General features: G+C 46.6%; 2 pseudogenes; one reads left to right on the forward strand and one right to left on the reverse strand.

Moving 5' to 3' along the window:
* Positions 1-344: 344 nt before the first annotated feature.
* LOC102771650 lies at positions 345-2,707 on the reverse strand (annotated as a pseudogene).
* A 2,585-nt stretch (positions 2,708-5,292) lies between these two features.
* LOC102771930 lies at positions 5,293-7,017 on the forward strand (annotated as a pseudogene).
* The last annotated feature ends 17,904 nt before the right edge of the window (positions 7,018-24,921 follow it).

Raw genomic sequence — 24,921 nt, forward strand, 5'->3', positions numbered from 1 at the left:
AGAATCAAAAACTCAGTTACTCATGCCTGGGCTCTGTGGAGTGTTGGGTCTTTGCTAGTTCATTCCGTGCCTTTGTGCAAATTAGAGCAAGTATGCCCGGGGTATGGCCTGCCCCAGCAGCCCGCTGCAGTTTACTATTCAAAAAGCTCTTCACACTGGAAAAGGCTTAACTCTCCTGAGAAACACCAACAACCAGCAAATAAGAAACAGATGCTCCAGCTCCAAGGAGCCCTGCTCTTGGCATTGTCCAGGGTCAGAGTTCATGCTTTTGACCTGGAGGCTGGCGAGGTGCGCTCCTAGGTCTGGGCCAGGTCTGGGGGCTTGGGCGGGCCCACCATGGGCTCTCACACCATCTGTCCCCAGGGGGAGCACAGACAGGAGCCGATGGCCTCATTGCCCAAAGGTTCTGGAAGGAGCAAAGTGAAGTTGGAAGGAAACTGGAATCGGGATTCTTTTACCTTTAAGGAATTCACAGCGGATGGAAAAATAGGCTATGTTTCCTAAACGTGTTGGAATTTATTTAAATTTAGAACCGGGTTTTTCAACCTCGGCACTATGGACATTTTGTTGATTGTTTTTTGCGGGGCTGTCCAGTCAGCACCAGATGTTTAGCAGAAACCCTGGCCTCTAACCCACCAGACGCCAGTAGCACCCCCTCCCAATTGCGAAAATCAAAACCGTCTCCAAACGCTGCCAAATGTCCCCCGGACGGTAAAGCTGCCCCAGATGAGAACCACCGACTTAGAATGTCCCAAAGTGGTTTGTGGCATTAGCTGATTTCCATCCTTTACATCTCACAGCTGCAAGTACAGACTCTGGAATCTGGCGCATGTGGATTCCAATCCGGCCCACGCGTTACCAGCTGGGGGGCCGGGGGCAAGTTACTTCACATCTCTGTACCCCGATTTCCTCCCCTGTAAAATGGGGCAATAACTGTGCTGTCCTCAGAGAGATGTGAGGATTGAGAAGCTAACGCTCCTAATACGGGATCAGGAAATAGCAGCTAGTGCACTCCCCGCGCACTGGCCTCATACAGGATCCCTGGGTTTCCTCTCATTCCTGGGCCTCTGTCGTGTGACAGCCAAGACCTGGGCTCTGAGCTCAGAGCCCAGAGTTCACACTCCAGACACAACGTGGAACAAGCTGCTTAACTCTGAAGTCAGAGAGAGAGAGAGAGAGAAAGGGAGGACTCAGGAATGAAATGAGCACGCAGGCCCAAGCCTCTTCACCGTGATCAGGTGCTTGGAGCCTGCGTGTGGAACTGGGGAAAAGCAAAGTTTTCTAAAACTGCAACAAAATCATGGTCTTTCTTAACCTTCCTCCCCTCCTGCTGCCCCACCAATGGGGAATGTGCTGGAAGCCCTCGCACCTCATGTTGTGGCCGCCTGAGGAATTCCATCTGTTCCTCCCACCTACCTCCTGGGAATCCTCTTGCTTCTGGAAGCTCTCCTGGTCCCCTGGGGCTGTGCTGTTCCCAGGGAGTCACCCAAGTCTCACTGGGAGAAGGAAGCCAGACTTCCTTCCCTGAGGCGGAGCAATGCCCTCCCTCCCAGCGGCTCGGGCCTAATTCGGCCACAGATTCCTGCGAGCCTTACTATGCTCAGCTGTGAAATGGGCGGTCCGGCCAGCCTCCATGTCTCCCTGAGCCCGGCGGGACTCGGATGCAGGTGCTCCTCATTCACGCCACGCAGGCACTTCTCTCTCCCTGCCACTCCACCCACTTTAAAATAGGCCTGTTTATCTTTCTAAACCTTGCACTCCCCCGAGTCAATGACTATATCCTGTTCATACTCCCCCCCGCTCCACTAATTCACAATTCAATACCCTCTATTCTACATAATCACATGTTCAATCGCTCACAGCACATTAGCAAAGTTACTGGGAAAGCTGGACGGCCAACCAAAGATGCGACAGAAGCACAACGTTCTGGCAGGGAGAGAGCCCACACCCAGGAGTGCTTCTCTTCAGGAAACAGTTCTACCAAACACATGCGCATAGAAGCAACTTTAAATGTTCAAGACATAGCAAACGCACGGCTGACTCCCAACTGCCATGTAGTATGCTCTGTATTACGGGATATAAAAACGACCCCCATCTATGGAAAGTTAGGCTGACAGCTAAGACAGTCAAAGCCTCCATAGTCAAGATCCCACTATTTCTGGTTGTGCCAAAAAATAAACAACCGGCAAATTATTCATCTCTTTAAAAAAAAAAAAAAAAAGAAGCATTCACACTTTTAAAAAGTGGGATGAGGTGGAACTCCCTCCTTCTTAAAAAGGTGTCTAGAGTTACTAAAAGCCTTGCATGTGCAGAACAGTTGCTAAAACGACTCCCCTGGATTGTGCAAGCAGGGAGACAGGGACCACTGCTGAGCCCTGGCCTGTGCCATTCACCAGACTTGGCTTCTTTCTCTCCTGCTTCATTGGAGGCTGGACTCCCCCCCTGCCCCTCCCCCACCTTCAGTTTCTCCATTCCCAGCAGGCAGATCTTCTGTGGGCTCCTGGTCAGCCACTGGCGCCTGCTTTCCCTTTGCTCCCCTTTTCCTTTCCCTTTGCACCTTTTGGGCTGCAGATTTATCCTTTCCCGCTGCCTTTTTTGGCCTCGCGTCCACTTTTGCAGGAGCAGGTGTGGCTGACAACCCGGCCCACCTCCTCCTGGGTGCCTCCTGGGCCGCACCCTCGGCAGAGCTGACCTTCCTCTTGGGCATCATGGAGGCGGCCCGGCCCAGAGTCCGGAGAACAGAGGCTGCCAAGCTGCTGGGACCCGCGATGGGGGCAGTGGGAGAACCTGCCCTATTCATACTTGTATCCCCTAACATAGTTCCTGCCACAAGGCAAGTCCGCAATCAGCGTTTGTTGAATGAATGAATGAATGAATGAATGAATGAGGAGGAGGGATTGGAGCACGTGACCACTTTAAACTCTCCAAGTGGGACAGGGTGGGGGTTTCTTTCCTTCTCACCCTCCTCTGGCCCCACCTCACCTCGCCCTTCGCTGGGAAAATACACTTTATAAGATGAAGCACAGACTGTGAGGTGAAGCAAGAGCAAGTCCAACACCTGAGACATGACCCGCGTGACTTCCAGCAACACTTTTCCAGGCCGCACTCGACATGCACCTGGGTAAATAGATACATGGAGACTATTCCAGAAGGGAGCCACGGGAACAAAGACGACCCTTTGGAGAAGTGCAGCGGCTGGTTTCAAAACAGCCTGAGGCCCTGGGAAGATGGGGTAGAAACGTGAGTCTGCTCTTCTCCACAGATGGCGCTCTCCCGGCCTCAACACCCCATCCACAGTCCCTGCGGCTTACCCAGGGCTTCCGTGAAATGAGAAGTGGGGACGCTCACCGCCTCCCACCGAAAGTCCGGTCACAGCCCAGACGCAGGCTTCTCACCAGCCCCAGGGATCAAAAGTTGACTCAGGGCTTGAACACCTTGCTCAAGAACATTTGTTCCCCGAATTCCTCTCTGAGCTTTCCTTTGCTTGGTTTCAACTTTTAATTTTGCCCTAGTCTCCAAGGCCCTAAACCAGGCTTCCTGTGGAGTGTGCTCAGGACCATTTATGGATGAAAGTCCTACACATCCCTTGCTGTCTGTCAGCTAAGCTATTAACAGGGAATCAATGTCAACTGTGGGAATCAAGCTGAGCACAGATACGGTCCTTTGCAGCACTCCTTCAGTTATTTCAGGAAACACCCCTTTGTTCTAAAGTGGTGTATCAGCTGGGGCCCAGCCTCCCACAGGCATGCCCTGTGAGCCTAAGCTACTCTCTTCCTCATTCTCATTTGCATTGCCTATTCCACGGTACTTACCTCTACAATAGTGACTAGAAAACTGGTAAGGGTTGCACGTAGGCACCAACACCCCAGACTTTCAATTCAGGTGGAAAGAAAGAAACTCCATTTTTGCTGTATTAGTTTCCGATGGATGCTGTAACAAAATACCCACACTGGCTGGATGGTCAGATCTAAAATTAGTTCACCAGGCCAAAATCAAGGTGTCTGTAGGGCCACACTCCCTCTGGAAGCTCTGGGGGAGAATCCTTTTCCTGCTTTAATTCTTTAAAGCCAGTGAACAGTGAAGAGCTATGGACACAAAGAAGGGCAAATGAACTAAATTCCTGAGAACACTGGGCACAGAAAAAAAAAAAAGAAGAAAGAAAAACCACTGGAGAATTTGAATACAAGTCAATATAACTGATCTAAACAGAAGCACACAGGAGAAAAAATGATTAAAAACAAAATATTAAGAACTCAGGGGGCAATATCAAACAATCTAACATATGTGGAATGAAAGAAAGAAAACAAACTGGGCAAAGAAAGAATAAAAACTGTGCAAAATAATTATTGGAAGACTTAATAGTCAGAAACTTCCTAAATTAACAAAAGACATTAAACCACAGATTCAATAAACTCAGCAAATCCCAAACTTTGTATGAATACAAAGATCGCTCCCAGGCACATCATGGTCACTGAAAAATCAAAGACAGAAGGAAAGCTTATAAAAGAAACCAGAGGGGGAAAGAGACACTTTATATTTGGGGCAGGGGAAGGAGAGACATAGATAGCAGTTGACTTCTAATCAGAAATAAGAAAACCTAGAAGATAACAGAATAACATCATTAAAATGATGAAAGAAAAATAATAAATGTCAACTTAGAAGCTTATAGCCAGTGGAAATATACTTCAAAATGAGGGAGAGAAAGAAAAAAAAAGATATTCTCAAACAAACAAAATCTGAGAGAATTTGATACCAACAAATCCAAAGCTCAAGAAGTAAGCCATTCTGTTTACATCACTACAATCTCTACAGGTTTCTTAAGCTAAAGGGACAGTATCCCATGTGGGAAATGGAATCTACAGGAAGGAATGAAAAGCACTGGAAAAAGCAAGTATGTGGGTAAATATAAAAGATTATTTTTAATTTTAAAAAGATGTCTGAATGTTCAAATGAAAATAATAGCAAGTATTATAACACATGTAGAAGTAAAACTCATGACAAAAATACCACTGAAGAATGGAGGGATAAAATGCAATTGTAGTGTTTTAAGGTTCTTGCTTTGTCCAGGAAGTGCTGTAATATTTATTCAATGTTGACAATGATATATTAAGGTTGCATATTGAAATAAAACAAAGAGGCATAGCTAAGAATCAAAAGAGGAGATAAAAGGAATATGAAATAATAATCTATGAGAGGACAGGAAAGAAGGAACCAAGAACACATGGGACAAATATGAAACAAAGCAAGATGATTCATAAACCCACCCTATCAGAAATTATATCAAGATGGCGCATGTGTACTGGTTGCGGTGGTGGTGGGAGCGAAGGCTGTGCCCCGAATGCAGACCGGCCAGAGGCAACCAAAGCACCGGCCATCTCTGCCACTTCCGTGGAGGAGCTCAGGGGGATGTCGCTGCTGGTTGGGCCGCGTCCCAGGGATCACTACTCTCGGAATCAAACATAAATCCAAACACTGCATATCAGAAACAACAAGAGACAGGAACCCTTTGGTCAGAAGCTGAACACTGGGATCTGGCTCTACGTTTTCAGGAAAAAGCTGGTGGTGATGGGATCTGGGGGGAAACTGGTTACATTCAAGGCTCTGCTCTATCAGTGGAAGTCACACGGGGCCTCACTGACGAATCAGAAGAAGAACGATTTGAAGACATGCCTGAAACCAGTCCCCTGACTGATCTGCCCACATGTAAACTCAATAAACTTGAAGAGATTGCTGACTCAGTTGCCTCAGCTCTCTCCTCACCTATCCACAGGGAAAAGCTGGCCTGGCCTTGGGAAATGAAGGTTACATTAGAAAACTACTGCAGCTCTTCCAAGCTTGTGAGACCCTAGAAAACACCGAAGGCTTACACCATGTGCATGAAATTGTTAGAGGAATCTTATTCCTAAATTAGGCAACTCTGAGGTAATGTTTTCTGATGCATGTACCATCCATGTCATTGGATGCCTTGAATGTGACCCTGCTTGGGCTCAGCCAAAAGGCATAGAGAATTCCTGACCAAAACTGCAAAATTTAAGAAAGTTATGCCAATAACAGACTCTGAATGGAGGTAGAAAGTACATCAGACTTACAGGATACAGCACATTCAGGACATCGTTTTGCCTATGCTGTTCGTTTTTTTGTTTGTTTGTTTGTTTTTTAAATATATTTTTATTGATTTCAGAGAGGAAGGGAGAGGGAGAGAGAAACACCAATGATGAGAGAGAATCACTGATTGGCTGCCGCCTGCACACCCCCTACTGGGGATGGAGCCTGCAACCCAGGCATGTGCCCTTGGCTGGAATCAAACCTAGGATCCTTCTGACTGCAAGCCAACCCTCTAGCCACTGAGTCAAACCTGCCAGGGCGATGCCATCCATTTTGAAGAGAATTTTCTTTCTGCTCTGACATCTTTTAATTAATTCAACAAATTTTAGATAGCATGTTGCAGAAAGATGAGGAGTTTCTGTCTGGTTTTGGCACAATTAACACATGATGGTAAACTGTGTGAGTTGACATTACAACCTCAAAACAGGGATGCATTTTCTAAAACTTTGGCAAAGTTCAGGATTCTTCCTGCTCTTGAAATTGTAATGGGCATGGATGATTTGCAGGCCAGGTCAACTGCTACAGATAAATTTTCTTACCTAATAGAGTTTAGTCCATTCATAGCCTGAGAATTTGTCATTCAAAAAGCCCACAGAGTGACCATGATAGCCTTCTCATTAATGTAGTAACTGAACAAATGATCTGTGATCCTGATCTAGCAGGTGCTGTTCAGTTCATGGGACTTCTCTGTACTCAAATTGACCCAGAGAACATGCTGGCTACAACTAATAAAACTGAAAAAGGTAAATTTCTACATTTCTTCTCCAACCATTGTATGCATGTCCTCACAGCCCCACATTTGACCAAAACTTCAGAAGACAAAAGGGAAAATAATAATATAGTTGGATCTAACAAAAACAGCACCATTTGTCCTGATAATTATCAAACAGCATAGCTGCTTGCCTTAATTTCAGAGCTACTTGTAGCATTTTGTATGGAACATCATGCATATCACATAAAAATTGTATTATGAACAAGGTATTTGCTAAGAAGAGTCTTGGTCTTGATGAATTCCAAGCACACTTTCCTGGCCTTGTGCGCTCTTCGTTTTATGAGGCAGATAATTGGCCTTCAAGATGAATTTTACAATCGTTACATCAACAAGAGAAATCTTTTTGAGCCAGTTGTAAATGCTCTTCATGCTCTTCTGGATAAAGGAACTTAGTACAATCTGTTAAATTCAGCTGTAATTGAGTTCTTTGCATTTGTAAGAATGGAAGATATTAAGTCTTCTACTGCACGTATAGTTGAAAACTCTTATAAATCACTTGAATTGATGGAATATGTTCAGACATTCCAAGGATTAAAGACTAACTATGAGCAAGAAAAAGACAGACAAAATCAGAACCTGATCAGTGTGCCATCTGTCCTGCGCAGTAACAGATTTTGCAGATGCAAAAGCCTCGGAAGAGGGTGAAGAAATGGGGTTTAATGAAGGTGAAGAGGAAGAAGGAAAAGCAGTTGTGGCACCAGTGGAAAAATCCAAGCCAGAAGATGTTATGAAAAATGTGTGAAGACTAAGAAAGCCAAAGACAGTGAAGACAAGGAAACCCGCCCCAGAACAACAGCTTCGGATGGCTTCCCATTTCCTTCCCCCCTCGGCCAGTGCTGATGGAGAAGCAGCGCCAAGAGCAGACCTGTAGTGGCCCCAACACCACCGGCAAGTGCCAATGGAGCCTCTTCCAAAACTACACACTTGGCTACATCGGTAACAGCCCCCAAGGGAAGTTTGGTTGGTTCAGTGGATTATCCAGAGGAAGAGGAAGAAGAAGAGGAAGAAGAAACACCTTCCAGGAAAGACCTCATCTTAGCTCATAAAATATTGACGGGGGACCCTCAGCATGTGGTCTCACTAAAATGCTGCAACTGTTCAATGAGCTGAAACTGAATCAGAAAGCCTTCTCACATGAACTTCTAATTAGACAGGGAGGAGCAGAAACGCTGGGTACAGCAGCTAGGAGACATTAGTTCTGGGGAAAAAATGGGCTTCCCAGGAAGTGATGGCTTGCTAGTAATTAAGCAGTTTGCCCTACAGGCTATCAAAAAAAAAAAAAATTAGTAACCGAACCTTCAAGATAGCTTCTCAGCAAGGAAACTCTCGGGCTTTGGGACACTGTTAGGTTGAAAATATAATATGAATGCAGAGTTGCTTCGGGGTGGCTGGGGGGGGGGGGGGGTGTATTGTTCTAGAAACAATTATAAAACTTCAGAAAACCCAATAACATTACTTGTATAATGGTGCTGGCCGTGTTGTTCTCTTAATCAGCTGCCTCTTTTTAAAAGAAGCGTATGGAAAACATTGTTTTTTTTAACTATCATAAGAGAAGAATGAAGTTAAGCTATTGGGACCAGTTCTTTGAAGATTTAACAGAAATTCAGCATTTCTATGTAGTTGGAGGGAAGTGCACCCCGTATTACAGCACATGTTGAGTTTTCTGCACCAGGATTTTCATATGTATTTTGATGGAAACAAACAAGCTGGAATCAAAAGAGTTGCTCATGTGACTTTAAAATCAGCGCTTTTAGAGATCCAGGTGCCAGGAGCCGTACTGCAGCACCCAGATGATTTTCTCTAGAAACAGAGAAGGTGGAACAGAGCGTTTTCAACTGCCTACGGCCCAGGCCTTTGTGGAAGATACTCTGAAGTTACTTTCTGCTTTGTTAGGGAATCGTCTCTCTCCCCAGAGCTGCAGGCAATTTGAAAGTGTCATCTATTCAGACTACTATACAGAGAGCAGCGATGAATAAAGTGGAATTAATATCCAGAGGCCATTTTGGTCCAAGAAGTTACTTCACTGTCAGACTCAGAACGCAGCCCCGAAGCTTTTCCATAAACAAACAGGATGTGATGGGAAAGCTGCTGCTCTTACCAAGCAAAAGCGCATTCCATGTCTGTAAATGAATTTAAAATAATAATTTGAGGCAAACAGTGAAGAGGTTTTATTTTTAGAACAAGCAAGTTAGCTGTAAATATTTTTAAATGTTCGTTTGCTCATCTGTGATCTGAGATAATGCCGAGCAAAAAACATCCCTCACACGACAAGTTAATGCACTGGCGGGGGGGGGAGGGAGGGGGGGCTAAAAATCACGATTCCAGCTACAATCTTCAGATCACCCTTGTAATGTGTTATGGGTCCATTTTTCTTGGAATAGCTTACACTGAAGCGTGTTCCCTGTGTTGGAGATTCTGCAGTCAATTTTTTCATTTTGACTGATTGGAAAAGATGGGCTGTCCGTGTTAGTCAGTGGTCCAGGCACTGCTGGTCCAGTAGCGAAAAAGACAAAATTCCAGCTTTTGTGATGCCTCTATGACAGAAATATAAGGCGATGTTACGGTATTAACATGAAAAACGCGTGTCTCTACCGAGAGCATGTTTGAGGAGAGATTGTGTCCTCAAGGCATTGCGCCAAGTAGAAACCCATGGCAGAAGCCCATGGCGCACAGTGTTGTTTTCACTTGATTTGCTGGTTGCTTTCTCTCAGAAGTCAGAAACAATGACTGAGGTGGCTGTGTCCCCCTCAAGACCTGGAGTTGATCTCTTGCCTTACACCTTCCTCTTACTTTTATAGCATCTCTCAGCCTTTGCAGCCTCAGGGGTCCTGGGGGCAGCTGATCCAGCACCTCCTCATTGTACAGAGTCTGCTCCTGGGATTCGCTAACAGGTACACTTTCCCAGCCGAGGCTGGGGCTAAAGACCACAAGACACTGTTGTGAATGGGTGTGATTCTCAGAGCGGCGGCAGGATGAAGCCAACCCAGAGAAGAGGACAAATCCCGGAGTCCACAGAGCAGAGGAGCCAGTGCCCTGGGGAGCCTTGGGGGGGGCCTGTGTTAGGACGTGTCATGCAAGCTCACAAATCCCCTCATGGGTTAAGCCATCCCGAGTTGGGTCTGTGGTTCCTTGCAGCTATAAGCATCCTCACTAATGCAGCATCCCCAACGCCCCTTTGTTTTCAAGAACGTGTGTGGCTCTAAAGCACCCCATTTCCCAGAGCTACTGGCCAAGGAATTCTCCCACAAACCAATGAAATTCCCAGCCTTTGTGGTCAGATGCTCTCCGTCTGCCCTTTTCTTTTTCTTACCTTTATCCCCTGGGACAACTCTCAGACACTCGGTACATTGAAATCGCTCTAGCATTATTACCAACAGCTCCGTGAAGACACTTGAAGAGAAATAACGCTTTGAACTAAAAGCGTGTCTCCTAGTGTCATTGGATAACACAAAAAATAGGACTTAGCCGTAGACTCCCACTGCGTTATTCAGCGTCTGCTGCTTTGGTGAGTGCCAAAGTGCCTTTGGGCCTCCTGAGCGCTTCTTTCCTTTCCTTGATTGCATTCAAAAGGACTAAAAATAAACAAGGCATGTTCATTACTAAGGGGCATTCATTACTTTGTCCAAAGAATCAGGATGATCTATTTTCTGAATTCACTCACCATAGTTTCCCAAGCAGCCACTATGGGCACAGTCCTTAGCACTTGTTGAAAATGTTCTTTCGTGTAAACTGCAGTGTCCCTGGAGCAAAGCGATGAGATTGTCCTGGGGGCTGGAGGCGACAATTAAGCCTTTTTTCAAAAGATGTGCAGATAAGACCGCTTGGGAGTTTGAAACAACTTTATTCTAGGGAGCCCAACCACTCCTAAAAAACACGGGGCTGCCGAAACCGGTTTGGCTCAGTGGATAGAGCGTCGACCTGCGCGTCGACCTGCGGACTGAAAGGTCCCAGGTTCGATTCCGGTCAAGGGCATGTACCTGGGTTGCGGGCACATCCCCAGTGGGAGATGTGCAGGAGGCAGCTGATCGATGTTTCTCTCTCATCGATGTTTCTAACTCTCTATCTTTCTCTCCCTTCCTCTCTGTAAAAAATCAATAAAATATATTTAAAAAAAAAAAACACGGGGCTGACATTTCCTTTACCTACCCCAGGAGGAGGCTGTCCCCTGCTTTGTTAATTCCTATAAGTTGTACTTATTTCTTTTTGTCATAGTGGGCACAGAAAAAGTACAGAGAATAATAATAAAACCAACCCCCATCCAGTAGTTAGAATGATTGAACAAATGCTAACATACTGCCACCTTAAATATAATCATAATGATGGATATCTCTATTTGATGCATGAAATAAGTTAAGCTAAACTCATAGTCCCATTTCCATTTTTCCAATCAAACCTATCAATTATGAGCTTTTTGCAACCATGATTTCAAAACAGAAGAGACAGGTTCAGAAATAGACCATAAATACTCCAAACAGGACTTCAACAGGGCTTCCCTGCTACCTCTACAGGGGCTGTGGCGGGTGAAGGAGCCTGCATGGGACATTAGCACGGGTTATTTAGAAGAGGTAAATGCTCTGTAAGCATCAAAGGCACGAGACCTGAAGATGACATGTTTCCAGAGACTGCAGGTCTCAAGTTACTCAGGTCTATGTTTTGTGAATTTCCTTTAATGCTTGTGTATTTTACAGCGTCTTCATTTTAAATCACACCCATACACAACTTGACTTGCAGAAGTTTGAAAACTAAACTCCATTTGTCCCCCTAGTTAATGAACACAGAGTCCTATCTCACCTTTGCAGGGCGGCTACCTTTCCCTGCTTCCATACATGACATCATCGCGTTCTCCTCTGCTCCCAGGCCAGCCATACGGTCCGGCTGAAATGTCTTTTTAGAAATGTCTTTTTAGAGCACTCACAGATCTTTGTAGCCTTTCCCTGGTTTACAACCCCCTAGGATAAAAACAGAGTTCAGAAAAGGGTTAAGCACACTCTGTTGACAGATGCAAACACCCCTAACAAGAGCTGTCTCAGTAATTGTCTTCCTTCCCCGGCAGGAACAAGCAATTGCTTATTGATCTCGCTTTAAAGCAAAACCACGCATTTTCTCTTTCTGCTGAAGTGTTGCATCTCGGAGAAGCTTAGAAAAATAGAACTCGAGTTCTGGAAATAGCCAGCAGCGCTGGTTACACCACTTTGTGAATGTGCTGAATGCCACTGATTTGTACACTTGAAAATGATTAAAATGGCCAATTTCATGTTATGTATGTTTTCCTACCAATTTTTTTCCAAAGGAGGTTTCGGAAAACAAAGAATGGTTGCACCATGGAATTGTGGGAAACGAGCCTCTTATCCTGCCTTTTGGGCCCACAGCAAGCGGAGGTGACACAGCGGCACTCGCTAGTCCCGCGTGCGGTTCCGGGTCTCTGACGCTCTGGATGGAGGGCCACTCGGGCTTCCTGCCTCCTGCCCAGGAGGAGAGCAGGATATCTGGTGGTAAAAACCGTAAGCGAGTCCAAATTTCCAATCTGGTTTTACTCTGCTTCTGGACAGACCACATCCGTTGTTTTCTCCATTTTGGACACCTCCCGTCACGGTCACCCGCTCATCCAAGTCCGATTGGCATGATTTTATATTTTAAAAAATCCGCTTTCACCGTGTTGGGCCATACTGTTTCCTTTGAAAAGCTTTCTCTCCCAGCACATCGTGGAGATCAGGGTGCTGGGGGAAAGCCCTCACAAAGCTGTAATCGAGTTTTGTGAAACTTGGAGCATCTGTTCCCCCCCGATCCACTAGTCAAGGACTCCGGAAAGGGAAGAAGGCGATCCGGTTTGTTCCATTACGATGACCTGTTCCTGGGACGTGGGTGCCCCAGGAATACCTGCCGACCACAGCCCCGCAGAAAAACAAGCCGTTCGCATTTCTCCCTGACGTGACCTGCGTTTACAACCAGCCGGTATATGATGAAAGTTTATGCTGCTTTTCCACATAAGTTATTTTTCCAACTGAAAATTGCTCCCAGCTGTTCTGACCCACATGTGTTGGCAGCCTGTGCGGTGAGGGCCACTTTACAGGTGATGAAGCCTCAGACAATGAGGCTTATGCAACTTGGATAAAAGCTGGTCAAAACCCACTGTCCCTTTGCACTTCTAACCGGGCCCTCCCAACACAAACAAAAGAAGTGGCCCCTCCGGAACTTCCCTTGGGGCACAGTTAAAGGGTTTCCGTGCTGTAGGCCCACACTTACCCTACACTTACCAGGCCCGGAGTAAGATTAATTACCCAGGGTTTCCTCTCCCCTCGAGAATTCGAGAATTCGGCTTGCAGTTCAGTGAACATCACTCCAGGCAGTGCGGAAGGAGCCGATTGTCCCTGGAATCGGCTGCCAGGAGAGCTGACTGTGACACACACCTGAGCCCGCTGAGCTGCCATTCATCTCTTGGTTTTATGTTGTCCCGGTACCGACTTCACTCGTTCCTTCACATCGAAATGATAGGTCGTTTTTATTATGTAGAACTTGTTCTAAAATTCGTACAATATTCTATTTCATCAGGAAGTCATAGGGTAACCAAAGCAATGATTGATAAGGGTGGCTATACCTCCAGGTTTTTCCAGAATAGTCTTGGGTTGTTTAACACATATCAGATGTTTGATATGAGAGAGAGAGAGAGAGAGAGAGATGGAGAGAGAGAGAGAGGGGAAGGAAGGAAGGAAGGAAGGAAGGAAGGAAACCAACCAGTCCTGGCCCGTGGCTCAGTCAGCTGAAGCATCGTCCCTTACACCAAAAGGTTTCAGGTTCCGTTCCCAGTCAGGCCACATACCTAGGTTGTGCGTTTGATCCCCAGTTGGGGAGCATTCGTGAGGCAACCGATTGATGTTTCTCTCTCACATCAATGTTTCTCTCTCTCCCCCTTCCTCTCTCTCTGAAATCAATACAAAACATATCCTCAGTGAGGTTTAAAAAACCAACAGGTAGAAAAGTTACTTGTAGAGTATTAAAAACAAAACAGGGCACTAGTCATCATAGTGGCGTTAAACACCCTGGGGTTGGATTAGCAGGCCTCCACCTGACATTCCCAGCCTCCTCCAGTCTTGAACAGAAGGGATGAGACATGTGCATAAACTGAGTTCACAATTTTCCCTCCTGGTAAAATCCAAAGGATGCCCAGCAGTGCCCTCTTTATTTCCCCAGCTGTTCCCTGATAAGGCACAGCTAACACCCCATTTGATGGGCAGCAGGATAAAACATCGAGTGCCCAGCCACCAGCTCCTCAGGACTCAGTGGTCGTGAGAGAACTCGTCCCTGCTGAGGCGGGAGGTCGTGGCCACACAGCAGCAGGGTCAGTGGGAAATGTGAGAAAGTGCCAGGTGGGTGCAGGTGAAATGTGTGCAGGAAAAGGAGGCTGAGCAGCGGGGTCAGAGAGGGTACAGGGGGCAGTGTGAGTATTCTTGCTCACAGCGGTTTTGTCATTTTCTATTCAGTGTATCTACAATTATTTATTGTGTTGTTGGGTAACATTTTTTCTCTTGCAATAAACCTTTTAGCCGCAATCATCTTGAAAGATGAAAACACATTTTTAGGGGAAAATTAAATGTGTAAGGTGCATAAAATGTTGGTTAACACCTAGCATCCATGAAAACCAGAATGCTAAGAAGCTCAGAATTACTTCAAAAGTTAGTTGTGACTTTAAGTAAACCACACTCCAAAGTGATGAATGAACACAAGCAGCTGCACTAGGTATGTTTCCTAGTGCTTCTAAACCAGTGATTCTCAACCTGTGGGTCAAGACCCCTTTGGAGGTCGAACGACCCTTTCCCAGGGGTCGCCTAAGATCATCCTTCATATCAGATATTTACATTACGATTCATAACAGTAGCAACATTACAGTTATGAAGTAGCAACGAAAATAATTTTATGGTTGGGTCACAACATGAGGAACTGTATTTAAAGGGCCAGAAGGTTGAGAACTACTGCTCTAAACCAACGTGCTCATCTTCAAGTTTCCCTGGGCCTCAAAATGCTGTGAGTGCCCATCGGCAGAAGTGGGCCTGTGGGAAGAGGGACATGACCCCAGCTCTATAGCAGGGTCCTCGGATGCTTCCAGTGAGAAATGTGGTAATTCTAGTAATGGTTGATTTTTTAAAAACCAAATTTGTGGAATACATTGAAAACTTTGGAAAGTTCCTTCTGCCAAAGGTGAAACATCTGGCATTATTCTGATTGCTATCATAGATCCAGTTTAAAAGTTCATCGCTGAGGAAGAACTTTGGTTTTGAGGTGATAAATATTCATGACCAGCATCCTGGTAGAAACAATATTGTTATCAAATGAAGACCCGGCGGAGCAGAAATGTACTTGGACTGGGGAGGAAGCATATCTAATTAGTACTTTTGTCCAAACAAGTTCTGCTGGTCTCCCAACAGAAATGGAAATTGAATTGTCACACACACACACACACACACACACACACACACACACACACACACACACAGTAAGTGGATCACAAAATTCCCCTTCCTGTCTACCAGTTGACTTAGAATGTCTGAGTCTTTGTGATAACCTACTTTGTTAATATCAACCTAAGTGTCCTATAATGCTCTGAATTTTAGCTGCATTTTGTTCAAAATCATTTGGAACTTTTCAATGCATTGAGTAAATGAATTTGTAAAAATTCAGCTTTTGAGCTTGAAGCATTTAGAAAATGACAATTATTGAAAACCAAGCAGATAAACAGGCAGGACCAGCTACCTAATTTGTGGGGCCCAGTGAGAAATGAAAACTACAATCCCTTGTTTAAAAATGAAGAATTTCAAGATGGCAATAGCAGGGCCCTAAACCATGTGGGGGGGTTCTGAGCGATGGCACCAGCCCGTGGAGCTGACTCTGCGAACAGAAGCCACTGAAATGTATCCTGCAAATGGGCGGGATGGGAAGGGGCACAATGAGTGCTTTAATGAGTACAGGATTTAATTCTGAAATTCTATAATTGTGCCCTGGATGACCTCAACCTGTGAGAAGAATATTTTGATGGCGCTCCTATTTTTATTTAGATAAATTTAGATTCTGTCCCAGAATAGGATGTAACTGAGAAGACCTACCCTGTTGAATCATCTAAATTTGGGGAACCATTCAAAAGAATAATAAATAGAGACAACTTGACAAGTTATCATAAAAATATTTGTCAAAAAAAAAGTAGTCTGAATGAAGGCCAGAATTTCCTGGGAACTACTTAGACTGAATTATCTACACATTTCAATGTTTTTAAAAATTAGAATTGAGAATAGTCTTAATTTAACAGAATTGCGCTCAGCTTACCAAATACTTTAATACCTGTAGGGAGAATTTTCTCAATTAAATATAGTGTGGCCTATAGAGAAGTCAATGAAAATACCAGCAATTTCAAATTTATGAAGCTTGAAATGCAGACAATTTTTGTGGAAAAACATAAAAATAATTAAACTATTGAGAAATACATTCTACATAAAATACCAGGACTGGTAGGCTAAGAAGCTTGATTCTGTTACATAAATACAGGGTGGGGCAAAAGTAGGTGTACAGTTGTAAGTATGCAAAACACAGTTTATTCTTATGTTATTAATTACTAGTTATTGTATTACTTTCCATATGAACAACTATAAACCTACTTTTGCCCCACCCTCTATGTATCAAAAATTACATTCTGCTTAAATTTTTTTAACATTCAGATCATCAACACAAAGAAAATTACCAAATTGCTTTAATGTACACAGATATATGTTCTTCTATATCTTCAAAAGAATATTTTTTTTATTTGAAAATAGTTCCTGAATAGAACCATTTCATAGGTCCACCAATATAAGAAACCAATTTGTTGGTCAAGAAATAAATCTTTCAGAAAAGTTATCATTCTAATTGTTTGTAAGCCTCCCGTTCCCTGTCCAAGTCCCTTGATTTGGATGACATTAGGTGGTTACCCTGGTAATGATAATCACAGTCACCATTTACTAGGCACCTGGGTGAGCTCAACGCTTTTCAGCCCTTAGCTCATCTGACCTATAAAACAAGCCCTGTGAGAAGTAATGTTGGACCAACCACCTTAACGGCTGCGGAAACTGTGCCTTAAGGTGGTTTGGACACTTCTCTGAGGTCACGTCGCTGGGGAAGCATCAGAGTCCAGGCCTCCTGACTCCCAGGCCAGAGAGCTTTCAGCCGCCCGTGAGATGAGTTCACCAGAGATCCTGAGTTAAAAAGGACAATTGCCCAGTGAATTTTCCAGGAACGAACCCAGATCTCTGATGTAACCATCAAAATCCTCCTGCCTCTAAGAGGACTAATTTGTGGTGCTCATCGCTGCTGATTAGCTCATATCTTCACTTTCTGGCACCGTTAATAAAGGTCCATTCAGTCTCCAACCTGTATGCATCACCAGCTCTAACTGTGCAAGGCCCTCTGGGGACGCAAAGGGAAATCAGGCTGGCTCGCCTGCCCGCAGACCTTTCCCTGGAGCGAGCAGACAAGGGGTGACGTGTGCCATTTAAATCTCCTGAGGGACTTGGATAATGAGCCAAAGAAATTTGCTCCAAGGAGACTAAACAAATCAGGAAAACATACTCCAGTTTTCACCCCAACTCCTGTTGTTGCACCGAATGTCTGTGCTTTCCCTTAATGGAAAGGAGCTTTCCCTTACACAGCGCCAGGCTCTCATGATGCCTACACACCAGTGGTTCTCAACCTTCCTAATGCCTCGACCTTTTAATACAGTTCCTCATGTTGTGGTGACGCCCAATTTCATTGTTACAAATTGAACATAATTAAAGCATAGTGATTAATCACAAAAACAATATGTAATTATATATGTGTTTTCCGATGGTCTTAGGCGACCCCTGTGAAAGGGTCGTTCGACCCCCAAAGGGGTCGCGACCCACAGGTTGAGAACCGCTGCTATAGACCAACCGCACTAATCCAGGTGCGATAGGAACCAGCAGATTTAATCCTCATCACTGAGTCCTCGGGGCCCCACGCTGCTACTCAGGCGGGTGCTTCCAAAATGCCGTCGTTTATTGCGTCCCACAGCCACTGGGCGGGGACAGAAGGTGCAGAGCCGAACTTTCCAGCTGGAGACTCAGTGTCTCTTCCTGGGAGTCCCCGTGGGCCTTAACTCAGCATCAGACTCCCAGAGGCCTCCGGCTCCTACTGAACAAACGCCGTGACTGTACGATATCACCGATGCCACCTCGTCCTTGGCGGGCCGAGAAGGGACTTCTTGAAAAGTCGTTAAACGTCTGCCTTTAAACCTCACTTCGAGGCAAGCCTTACGTAGGGCAGGGTTGGACAAGGGCAGGTCGGACAGGACGCGGGTCTGTGCAGGGCTGGCCAGGGGGATTTTAGGAAATTCCCGTCTGCACTTGAAGGAAGAGGGGCATCCGTTGCTTTTTTCTTTCTCCCAAATGAGCTCTTCCAAAAAGGAAGCAGCCTTTTCCTGGAGTTACCAAGCCACGCACACATGCCTGGGTTTAATGTGGTGAACATGTGGGGAGGAGGGCAAACCTGCGATTGTCTCCCTTTCTGGTGTCCTCCGTCCTCAGAGCCGTAATAACGACAGTGGCTACAGTAGAGGCCGTGATGAGCTGCCTACACCTCCCCATGCAAGGCACTCGTCCCCCGGCTGCAGGGAGGGTTGCTACTGAAGGCTCCCAGCTGAGTCGGTCCTCAGGCCTTGCCCTTGGCTAAAGGGAGCCATCCTACCCAAGGTTACACCCTGACCCAACAGCAGCGCCCACAGAGTGACTGGTACAGGGATACGAAGGCCTGACAAGTCTAAATTAGGGCCATCTCAGCTCCCCGTAGGATTGTCTGAGGCCGTGTGTTGTAACTGCATTGTATTCAGCTCCTCCCTCTGTCCAATCTGGAGTCTCTTAGTTCCCAGGTGTTGATCCTGTGAGCACTCCCATCTCAGAGCCTGCTTCCTGGGGGAGCAGGTAAGACGCTGACCATGGACGGAGCGCCTGTGGCAGGGCAGGCACTCTGCTCTGCGTGTAACCCAGGCAGCATCTCTACCAGACGGGTATTATTGATTCATTTTATAGGTGACAAAATCGAGACTCAGAGAGGTTGTGTTCCGTGCTGAAAAATCACACAGCGAGTGAGCCACAAGTCAGCTTAGAGCCAGGCCTTTAACCTTAAATTCCACACAACTTACTACATGCATGGCCCTATGCTAGGCTCTGGTGATTCCAATCATAGATATTTTTATGAAGTATAACTTTCATTAAAATAAGAAAATATATTTTTGAATGAATGGAGTACAATTAAAAGGAGTAGCTCAAGGGAATTGCCTTGTGGGAAGAATAAATAAGATCGTAGTTTAGTTAATAGCACTGCACTAATGTCAGCTTCCTGGCTTTGACAACGTACTGTGGTTATATAAAATGTTATCATTGGGGGGAGTTGGGTGATGGGTATAGAGGAATTTATTGCACTATTTTTGCACCTTCTTTTGAGTCTAAAATTATTTCAAAATAATGTGCATAAAAATTTCTAAAGCAAAGAATGAGACATAAGGTTTTCTGATGTCTTAAAAAATATTCCTCAAAAGGGAAGTTAAAAGCTACTTCGCAAAATTGCCATCAATAAGAACTTAATATAAATGCTTTTCTATGATTCATTGAGGGCTAAGAGAGATGTTTCCCCTTTAAACTAACAGTGTGAGATTATGGTGGGCCCTAAGTTTCCTTCCTGATTGCGGCTTCAAATAAAACAACACACTAAGCAATAAACCCTCCCCTCACAGAGGTGGAGAGACATGCACCCACCACACTCCTCTTTTCCCAATGGCGTCCCACCATGGAATTCTAGGCAGGAACAAGGAAGTGATCGCCTGCACACATCCTCCTCCCCAGGTGAACCGGTCTGTCCCATCCGCAGGGGCACGTAGAGGTGGGGGATGACGTGCAGGACAGTCACTGGAGGGAAGGAAGCTGATGGGTGAGAGGGAATTGGTACTGGGAGAGGAGGAGGCACTTGTCAAGAGAAGGGCCTAACAGTCAGGGAAAGACAAGAACCGTATGATTTCACTTATCTGTGGAATCTAAAGAACAAAGTAAACAAACAAACAAAACAGACTCATTGACACAGAGAACAGACTGATGGTTGCCAGAAGGGCGAGGCTGGGGGTCTGGGTGAACAGACTGATGGCTGCCAGAAGCGGGAGGCTGGGGGACTGGGTGAACAGACTGATGGCTGCCAGAAGGGGGAGGCTGGGGGACTGGGTGAACAGACGGATTGCTGCCAGAAGGGGGAGGCTGGGGAACTGGGTGAAAAAGGTGAAGATATTGAAAAGTACAGATTGGAAGTTACAAAATAGCCGTGGGAATATAACACCACAGGAAATACAGGGTGTCCCCCAAAAATGTATACGCACACTTGGAATAATTATAAAGGCAGTGTTTATTAAAATACATCTCACTGTCAAAATTGAGTTATCAGCTGTTAAAATGGATATACATTTTGGGACACCCTGTATGGTCAGTAATAGTGTAATAACTATGTATGGAGGGTACTGGAAATTATCAGGGGGAACACTTTGTAAAGCATGTATATGCTATTCACCTGAAACTAATACAAACTAATACTGGATGTCAACTGTAATTGAATATTTTGCAAAAAAAAGACAAGAGAGTGACACAGGATACTGGCCCAATCCATTCATCACTCTCTCCTCCCATCTCACCAGGAACATCTGTAAGTAGTGGGAAGCTATCACACTCATGGTGGCACTTACATGTTTTCTGAAATTCTAATTTTTCACTTGAAAGTTCATATTTTATCTTTGGCAACAAGTACGGATAGTTCTTTTCCTTGCTCTGACAAGTTCCTTTTATTCGTTTTCAAGAAAATATCTGCCAGATACTCAAGTCTGAATGACCATAGTCTGACACTTGTTCCTACAAGTAAAAATGGTCTTCAGTGAAGAAGAGCAGCTAACTCCGCTGGCGCCTCGGCACAGGGCCTTTCCTGCAGACAGCCACCTGCTTCGGCGCCCTTAAGAAGAGCTTCATGCCTGCCTCCCATTTGGTCCCAGAAATTTAAAAATACATGCACTCAAGGGTCAAGATTAACCCAGTTTGCCGCCCACGCAAAGGCATTAAGTGAAATGGGCTTTTTCAAAAAATGAGTATTTGGTGATGAATAACCCAATTCGGTGTCACCGCCTCAATTCTTGTGAAAGCAGCTAGTTTCGCTCACCGTTGCTTTGTATCGGCGCAAACATCAGCGCAGTGGAAAAGGAACACACCCCTGCCCCCTGCACCAGGGATTGGCAGCCACCCCGAGAGCTGCTGGGGTACCACGATGGGAGCAGGGGCGGGGGTGACGTTTGATAAGAAACGTAATAGGTACACTGGTCCTTTGGGGCTGAGACATGAAAGAGGGCGGGGCGTTTGTGGGAGGATAAACGGAAGATGATAGGTTAGGAGAGGGAACTGCACGTGCAGGGCTCAGAGGCGTGGCAGAGGAGGGCCACGCAGAGAGCCTGAGCGACACTGTGTTTGCACTGCAGGCAGCTTGGAGGCCGCCACAGCCCTTACACTGCACAGTTCACAGTCCAGGATAAGAGCCCACCACAGCGCTTAGTAGGAGCTGGTAGGTTCTAGGCATTCAGTTGGTCTTTGAAACAACCCTGTGGGATCAGCGCTTTTACAGATGGAAAAACTAAGGCGGGGAATGCAGAGGTTAAGTAACTGGTACCCGACCCCACAGCTAGTAAGTGCCACGGCCAGCATCAGGCACAGAGGGCCTGACTCCAGGGGGGCCAGCACAGACTACTTCTCATGAGGAAGAGGATACTATCTGCTTCTGTTTGGGAAAACCCAATTGGCCGGCTGAGGTCACATGCCCATCTCTGGGACCAGTCCTGGCAGAGGACACATGCCCACCTCCCTCGGCGATGTCTCCAGTCCTGATGCACCACACAATGGATACCAGTCAGCAATGAGAGTGGATGAGCTGCAACAACACTCAATAGCATGGATGCTGTGTCTTCCTAACATGATATTGGACAAAGGCAGACCCCAAAGGGTACACCCTGTGTGCTTCACGTATATGTACCATTTCACTTTGTAACTGTCCATTAAGCCATACACCAAGCATGTCAGACTCACGGCCAGCAGGCCACAAGCCTCATTTAGGCATGAAGCCCGCTGGCCGCGAGTTTGACATGCTTGCCATACACTGTGCATTTTTCTGCAAGTATTTTTTTCACTGTAATGAACTAAATTTCTTATTACGTGTTTAGTGTACCTAAAATTAAAACTGGGGAAAAAGAGACATGACGGAGCATTATTGAGCCAGGGCGGCAAATGCAGAAAGGATCTATGCCCACGTCCTAAAGGATGGTGAAAACCCAGGGGTGAGGGGCATCGTGTTTCAAATGGCTCTAATGAGCATTTGTTCCAGTTTCGCAGAATCCTAAGCGAAAGGAAGGGTCCAGAACACAGGAGCGCCCTGTGCACGTGCCAGCTTTTCCCCATGGGGCCGACCGGGAGGGCTGCGGGGCTGTGCCACCCACCACCACCTCAGGGACCCTGGGCGCCAGGCGGGCAGGCAGAGGTGCGGGCACCACGCCTCCCTGGAGTGGACACATGCCTGTCAGCAAGGCTGTGGTTTTACAGGTTATAGAGTTTCTCAGCCTTCGAACCCACGCTCCCTTCTATGTAAATACCTCACACTTTCCTTTCAAGTTATTTGAAATTTCAAAATTAATTAAATATTATGACAAAAAGCAAAGCAAAGCCCCAGGACAAAGTGCCGCTTTGTTTCCAAGCGGCCTGCACAGCCCCCTCCCGCTGCCAGCCCCGGAGTGCGCGCCCCGCGCTCCCCTCTCCTCCCCGCGCCCCCCTGAGAAGCCTCAGTTGGTTTATAAGTTACAAGCCTTTTCATTTCCTCCAAGGTTTTTGATGAGAGATTTGGGGATGCGGCCACCAGGTGGATGCTGTGCCCGGCATTTATGAGCTAGTGGTCTGGCTTCCCTGAGGGATGAGGGACTAAGAAGCAGACGGACCTACTTTGTATCTAATAAAACCCACAACTCCTTACTTATTAAATAAGCATCACTTAATGGTAATGGCTCCTCTTTACGGGGCGCTTCCCGCGTGCCACACACAGTGTGAAGTGCTCCCCGCGTGCTCTGTCCTCGGCCTTGCCACAGCCCAGCACTGCCGCCATGTTTCTGCTGTGTGGCCGGGGAGTCCCAGGCTCGGAGTGGCCAGCGGCCTGCCCAAGATCCGACCATGAGAAAGACAAGGACTTAGAATGTCGGTCCCAGTCAGGCTGGCCCCCACGGGCCTGGCCTGATCAGCAGACAGACCACGAACTTTTTTGCAAGAGCAGGGATTCGAAACCCTTGCTATTCATCTCCAGAACCTCCATGTGGGCACCTCCCAACTCCTGATCAATGGGTGAAACTGACACCAAGAACCCCCCAACCAGAAAGAACTCTCTAAGAGAGAGGAAGAGACCAGGACATTGGCTCTATGCCAGGACCTGGATTGTCTGGGGGTGACCTGTGATGGGAACCCATATGGTGGGGCCTTGAGCAGGGCGCTGATGCAGACATAAAGGAGAGCTGTGTGAGTGAGAGCCAATGGCTGCAGCCCCACGGGGGCCGGGCCTGTGGGAGGACCATCTACTGTTCCTTCTCCCCACCCCAGCTGCTGCGGTCCAGCAGGGCCTCCCAGCCACACTGTGTAAGCCACGGGCGTGGGCACAAGTCCCACGTGTGACAGTGAGGCTGCCCCACCAGCCGCGCCTTCAGGTGCAGCAAACCTGGGCGATACTCTGGCCAGACAGCACTGGGCATAGGCTGTGCGCAGGGACCACAAGCCCCTGCCCGGGGCAGTGACGGTCCTCCTGCAGTTCACAGGGTCCGGCTGGAGCTCTGATTCAGAGGCGACACTGAGAGGCTGTCCCCAGAAAGGAAGGAAAGTTGAATGAAGGGCCCCAAGTTGGTGGATGGTGCTTCAGAATCCTACTCATGTGATTATTAAAAGAAATGTGTCCTTCTCGTGGCCTAAGATAATGAAGGGAGATATTTATAAGTGGCTCTCTCTAAATCAGTGGTTCTCCATCTTCTGGCCCTTTAAATACAGTTCTTCATGTTGTGACCCAACCATAAAATTATTTTCGTTGCTACTTCGTAACTGTAATGTTGCTACTGTTATGAATCGTAATGTAAATATCTGATATGCAGGATGGTCTTAGGCGACCCCTGTGAAAGGGTTGTTCGACCGCCAAAGGGGTCGCGACCCACAGGTTGAGAACCGCTGATCTAGACCATCGGCTCCCTGAAGAGACAGTCAATAAATGGGTGTTGAATAATGAGTGAAGGAGCACAAAGTGGTTCCCTGTGCAGTGACTCGCTGATCCCCATAGAGTGCTTCACTCCCATAGATTCACCCACCCCCACCGCCAGCTGAACGAGGACGGTCAAGCTCCCTTCCCGTAGAGAGAAGCACTGGGTTTTGAGATGGGACAGGGATGCTGCCTGTGACTAATGGACCGATGACAGCGGGAACGCAGAAGCGAAGCGCCTGCCTCCAGGAGACCCGGGGAGGTGGCTGCCCCCCTGCACGGCTGGCCGACGGGATCCTTGTGCTGCTGTGCAGTCACGCGTGCCGGCCCACCTCAGAGGTGAACGTGCTGCCTGAAGTCCTCAGACTGATTACAGCTCAGCCCACATCTAAGCGGCCACTGCAAACCAAGACAATTCACACGCCATGGAGTGTGGAGGAGGCACACCTACTGGATTCGGCGCTAGGAGAGGGGGAGGATGGCGAAGATGTGAGGCACGCAGCCACAGAGTTCTCTCACATGGACTAAGTTTGACTTTGCAACCTCAAGTTAATAATATTTTACCAGGAGGCGGTCAAAGAAACTTTCATTTTGGGCTTCTATGGCACAGAGTCACCTATGCAACAGGAAAGGAAGCTTCTAGACCTGCCAAAGCAGGGAGAGGTGGGGCCCAGGTCAGTTCTCTCAGAAGGGAACTGTGCCTAACCTGGGGAAAGACTAAA

Source organism: Myotis davidii, unplaced genomic scaffold (assembly GCF_000327345.1).
Source record: "Myotis davidii unplaced genomic scaffold, ASM32734v1 scaffold238, whole genome shotgun sequence".
NCBI lineage: Eukaryota > Metazoa > Chordata > Mammalia > Chiroptera > Vespertilionidae > Myotis > Myotis davidii.